Below are 6,403 nucleotides of genomic sequence, written 5' to 3' on the forward strand. Positions count from 1 at the left end.
ACCTGATTACTATCAAACTTTGCCTCGCTCAGTAAAGCATTTAGTCAGGCATTAAATGAAATCTAAACAGCTGTGGGGAAAAAATTATTGAGCATCTGGACTGAGAGGGGTAACTGGGGTGTCTTACAGACTAATTGTGCTGGGCAGGGGGTGGAGGAGGGATGCTGCTTACATGACTGCTAAATGCTGACTGAAAAGTTATAGAGATTTTTTACTAATGGCAAACAGAACTGTTGTATTCATTTTTTTCAGTAAAAGTTTTGTTTGTTTTTTATCCTTAAATGTCTAAACCTACATTTTTTTCAGGTAACCAAGCTTTTAGGAGGACAGCTAAGCAATAATTTATTAACACAGTTTACTAGCTAGAATTTCTCTATGCTACAGTAAAACTGAAACTAACTGGAAAGCATTTAGACTATGGAACCCACCAGTCTGTCTACCAAATGGCAGCAATTCCATATGGCCAGACTGGGTGAGATCATCTGTCCCAGAGAACCTGCTACAAATATCTGTTAATGGGATCCCTGCTATCCTACCAGATCCTCTATCTACAATACAAGCCATAGACCTGAACAAGCATGAAGATCAGAGGTTTCTGACTGAAGTCTGACTAGATCAGCTGCATTTGTATGTGATTTTTACACACTACTGCAGCCAGAGAGATCCGCAGAACAGCCAGGCAACTGGTATTGTTTTACCACTTCCCTACTAAGGAGTTTTTCTCCATCTGGACCAGAGCAATTTTCACCTGTCAGTGCTCCTCCCATTAATTCACCAATAACTTTATAGCTACTTCTCACAATGAAATGATCTGTAGATTGTTTTTGTTTTTTTCGCCACCAATTAGGCTTTCTTTGGGTCATACATTTTGCTAAGAATTATTTTATTCTAAATGCATTTTAATAAATATAATAAGAAAAACATGGAAAAAAAATTCAGCCTTTATAGTTTTAAAATAAAAACATTCTACTGTGAATAAAACCCACACATTTTATTTGCCCATTTATCCTGTTTATTTCAATGTTTAAAAATGTCCCTAGTAAAATGTATGGCGACAATATTTTATTTGGAAATAAAGGTGTATTTTTTCAGTTTTGCGTCCACCAATAAATGCAAGCCCATAATTGCAAAGATAACAGTAATATACCCTCATGACATGCATATTAAAAAAAAGTTCAGTCCCTTAGGTGACTATGTATTGCGTGCAAATGTTTCATTTGGGTAACTATGGGAGAGTGAGGGGAGATAAGGAGTTAATTTTAATGGTATATATGTGTATTTTTATAAAATAAAATAATTATGTAGGTGTACTTTCACTATTTGGCCACAAGATGTCCCCACGCATTTTCTTCCTGCACGTACTGTTAGTACGTGAACAGGAAGTAACACGTGTATGTGTTACTTTGTTCGTTACAATGACCACAGGCATCTCATTGATGCCGACAATCGACACGGGTGCTTAGATCAATGAATGGGAACTGTGTTCCCATTCACTGATCACTCCACCAATGGGAAGCAATGAGAACGCGTGCAGGAGTGCACGCTGGCCATTCGCTGCAATAGATGAATATAAACGTCTCTGGGCAGGGATTGAAGTCCTGCAGGACGTAGATATACAGTATGAAAAAGTAATAAATATGTCAGCCTCCATATCCCTCTCACTTCAGGTGTCCTTTAAAGAGAACCTGTGATTTTAAGTTATTAAAAAAACTAACACTTACCAAGGGAGGGGGAAGCCTCTGGATCCTAATGAGGCTTCCCCTGCCCTCCTCAGCCAGCCCGATCCAGCGCTGGCATCCACGAACGAAAGCAATAATAATACCAGAGGCATACTTGTGCAATGCACTAGCGGCTTTCCATTCGGGATCTGGTGCAAATAGCCGAGCCCGAACAGGTCCGCTCTACTACCCAAGTGCAGACGGCTCACACATGCGGCTTTCACCTGAAGAACATTGCAAAAATCAAGCACCTCATACCCCCAGAAGATCTGCCAACCTTAGTCCACGCCTTCATCACATCCCGACTGGACTACTGCAATGCTCTCTACACTGGCCTTCCAAAAAAGGTCTTGTACCGACTACAGCTGATACAGAATACTGCTGCCAGACTGCTAACCAACCAACCCCGTCACTGCCACATAACGCCAGTCCTGCACTCCCTTCACTGGCTACCTATAGAATGGAGGGTCCTATTCAAGATCGGCCTACTGACATTTAAATCCCTGAATAATTTAGGCCCTGGATACATGAAAGATATGTTGCAGCTGCGTAGCAATCCCCGCATTCTCAGATCAACAGGTTCTAATAATCTAGTCATACCCAGAGTCCACTTGGAAACTTTTGGTCCCAGAGCCTTCTGTCATGCTGCCCCTACGTTTTGGAACTCCTTACCTCAACAGATCAGGACAGCTCCATCCCTGGACGTGTTTAAATCCAGACTGAAAACCCACCTGTTCAGTTTGGCATTTGCAGAAATATAACTTTTGTTGTGTGAATACTTCATCCTACTAATTACTGAATCTGAGAGAGCCTAAGCGCTTTGAGTCCTATGGGAGAAAAGCGCTATAGAAATGTTATTGTATTGTATTGTACATGCACAGTAAAGTGGACCTGATGGGGCTCGTTTATTTCCGCCAGAGCCCGAGTGTAAAGCTGCATGTGTGCCTGTGAACAGCCCTTGTTGCTGGACTTTCGGGGGTGCCAGCGCAAGAACGGGGCTGAAGTGGAGGATGAGGGAAGCCTCAGCAGGTTCAAAAGGCTTCCCCCTCCCAACGTAAGTACCCCCTAGGGGCACTTTTTTTCACTTCAGGACCACTTTAAGTATTATATGGTCAACAGTCAACATCAAAAGAGAAATAATCCCAGTTATGGTACATTACATGTCCTGCAGTCAAACAAAATGAGGTGCCAGCATGCCATATGCATGCACCAGACTTTTCAATACATTGACCAGTGCAGCTACTGATAGGTGAGGTGAACAACATTGATTATATCCTTACAATGGCTCCTCTCAATAGGTGAGATTTATTAGGCAGCAGGTGAACAGTCATTTCTTGAGGGTATCTTGCTGAAAGCAATAAAAATAGGCAATCACAAAGGTCTGAGTGACTTTTAACAAGAGAAAAACTGTGACTTATATATGGCTGGGTCTAAGGATTAGCAAAATGGCTTGTGGGATGTTCCTGGCGTGCAGTGGTTAGTATCTACCAAAAGGAAGCCCCTTAGTCATTAACACGTATGAAGAGCCAAGGCTAGCTTCATCTGATCTGATCCCACCAGAAGATCTACTGTAGTACTACTTGCTGTATAACTTAATGCTGGCAATGAAAGAAAGTACTGTAGAAAGAACGTTCTGATCATCACAGCTTGCTGCACATGGGTCCGTGTAGCTGCAGATCAGTTAGTGACCATGCTGGCCGCTGTTCACTGCTGAAACGGCCCACAATGGGCATGTGAGCATCAGAGCTGGGCCACAGAGAAATGGAAGACGGTCACCTGGTCTGATAAATCACATTTTCTTTGGCCTCTGAATTCCCAATTTCACAACCTGATCCAGAATTTGTAGGGTGCGCTGGAAAAAAACAAGTCTGATCCATGAAGGCCCCACCTCACAGTTTACAGACCAGCTAGAGTCTTGGTGCCAGATACCACAGGACCCCTTTAGAGGTCTTGTAGAGTCCGTGTCTTCAAGTGTAAAAGATGGCAACACAAGGGTGCTCCACATCGACAGGTGTTTTTGGCTGATCAGTGCATTCATCACTTTTGTCCTCTGGTGTTCCCCAACCTCAATAAAACATAAACCTGTAGAGTTGTCATCAAGCAATCTCAAGAAATGTCCAGGAATTCAATGTTGGTTAATCACATTATATGGCCACATAAACATGATTAAAATAATAATTAAAAAATAACACAACATGTGAATGTGTTTAAAGTGTACCTGAGACAAAGTGCAGCAAAGGATTACTACTTACCTTCCAACCCCCTGTGGTCTGTTAGCTCCCTTGCCATTCTCCCTGGTTTTTGCGGCCACACACCTCCCCACCCCAACCCCCCTGATTGTGCTCCTGTGGTCCGAAGCATTCTGCGCAAGCTCAGCTAGTCTTATAAGTTGCGCATGCGCTGTGGTTTGCGACTCATGCGCCACTGCGCATGTGCAGTTTGTTAAGACTAAGCTTGTGCAGAGTGCTCCTGACCACAGGAGCACGATCAGAAGGGTATGCATGGCCGGGATCATGCATTCGCAGAGGCCTTCAAGCCAGCTTCATCACGAGCCTCACGGCGGTGCATCAGAGGAAGGGGCACACAACCGCATGGACTCTGAGGGGGCAGACAGTAAGCTAAAATCCTTTGTGCAATTCATCTAAGGATTACTTTAAAGAGGAACTACAGTGAAAATAATGTAATGAAAAAAGTGCTTCATTTTTAAAACAATTATTTATCAATGATTTAGTCAGTGTTAACCCATTATAAAATATTTCCTCTCCTTTATTTACATTTTAAAATGTATCTCAAGGTGACATTTTTACTGCTTGCAGGTGCTTTCTGTGGAAGATGCTGCTTTTTTGGCAGATTGAAACAGCTATTATTTCCCACAATGCAACAAGGCTTCCAAAGTGTGATGTCAGTACCTAGGTGCTAACATCACACTGTGGGAGGGGTGTCACCTTAATATCAGCCACACGGAGCCCCTGATGATCTGTCTGAGAAAAGGTAGATATTTCTCATGGGAAAGGGGGTATCAGCTACTGATTGGGATGACGTTCAATCCTTAGTTACAGTTACTTACTCTTTAAGTGTTAAGGATTCTGTCTTAGTCCAGTCAATAAATGACAGAATATGAAACTAATTTCTTATATAAAATTACCATACCTTCTTAAAAAGAGTACCTGATGCGGATAATATATACATCATAGGACACAGAATTATGTCCTCAGTCCTCTGCCTAATTACATGCCTCTGTGTCCTTCTGGTGCCACTGCCAGTCTCCCCTGGGCTCTGCTGCTCTCACCCCCCAAAAAACTAGCGACAGACGACAATCTGATTGCCTCCTTTGCCCTGCCAGCCGTCAATCAAATTCCTCTCCCGCATCGCTCCCCCGCCTCCACCATCTTGCTCCCCGCCTCCTCCAATCGGCAGCTAAGCCGTGACCCAGGAAGTACTTCTGGGTCCTTTGAGAAGGCCTAGGGACAAAAAGCTCATCCGCCAAGCTGTCTTTCAATGCAAGGAAAGCATCTAAGCCCCCTTTAAATGCAGGTATAGAGTTTGCCATATCGACTTCCTGTGGCAATGCATTCCACATATTAATCACTCTTACTGTAAAGAACCCTTTCCTAAATAAATTGCTAAAACGTTTTTCCTCCATGCGCAGATCATGTCCTCTAGTCCTTTGAGAAGGCCTAGGGACAAAAAGCTCATCCGCCAATCCCTGGATCAACATCATTAGGCATTACCTAGTAATTGTTGCCATCGATGTCTTTCAATGCAAGGAAAGCATCTAAGCCCCCTTTAAATGCAGGTATAGAGTTTGCCATAACGACTTCCTGTGGCAATGCATTCCACATCTTAATCACTCTTACTGTAAAGAACCCTTTCCTAAATAAATGGCTAAAACGTTTTTCCTCCATGCGCAGATCATGTCCTCTAGTCCTTTGAGAAGGCCTAGGGACAAAAAGCTCATCCGCCAAGCTATTATATTGCCCTCTGATGTATTTATACATGTTAATTAGATCCCCTCTAAGGCGTCTTTTCTCTAGACTAAATAAACTCAGTTTATCTAACCTTTCTTGATAAGTGAGACCTTCCATCCCACGTATCAATTTTGTTGCTCGTCTCTGCACCTGCTCTAAAACTGCAATATCTTTTTTGTAATGTGGTGCATAGAACTGAATTCCATATTCCAGATGTGGCCTTACTAGACAGTTAAACAGGGGCAATATTATGCTAGCATCTCGAGTTTTTATTTCCATTTTACTGCATCCCAAAATTGTGTTAGCTGCAGCTGCTTGGCATTGTGTCCTGATGCTGGCAAGGAGGTCCTAATTTTGGGGGCAAAATATTTACATGTTATTAACATAAGGCTAGATTTGTCTAAACATGGGCCAGATGTGAATTTGTTTAAGTTGGCCCACATATGCCAGTTAAAGGCTACAAACATTCAGATTCGCTTGAGCAAGAGCTCTCTCCCATAATGTAACACTATAGGTCTATGAGTGAATATGGAAATCCTTACTCCGTGTACTTTGAAACCCAGCCATATCATTCAAGATGCAGACAGATGTTTCAAGCTGTTTTGGCCTTTATCAGTGCAAGGTATGGACTGATATCAGAGATGGACAGTGAGATGCTAATACATCTCAGTGAATTATAGCTGGATTTGACTGATCTATTTCCAACCTGCTAATTAG

Source organism: Hyperolius riggenbachi, chromosome 2 (assembly GCF_040937935.1).
Source record: "Hyperolius riggenbachi isolate aHypRig1 chromosome 2, aHypRig1.pri, whole genome shotgun sequence".
In the NCBI taxonomy this organism is placed as follows: domain Eukaryota; kingdom Metazoa; phylum Chordata; class Amphibia; order Anura; family Hyperoliidae; genus Hyperolius; species Hyperolius riggenbachi.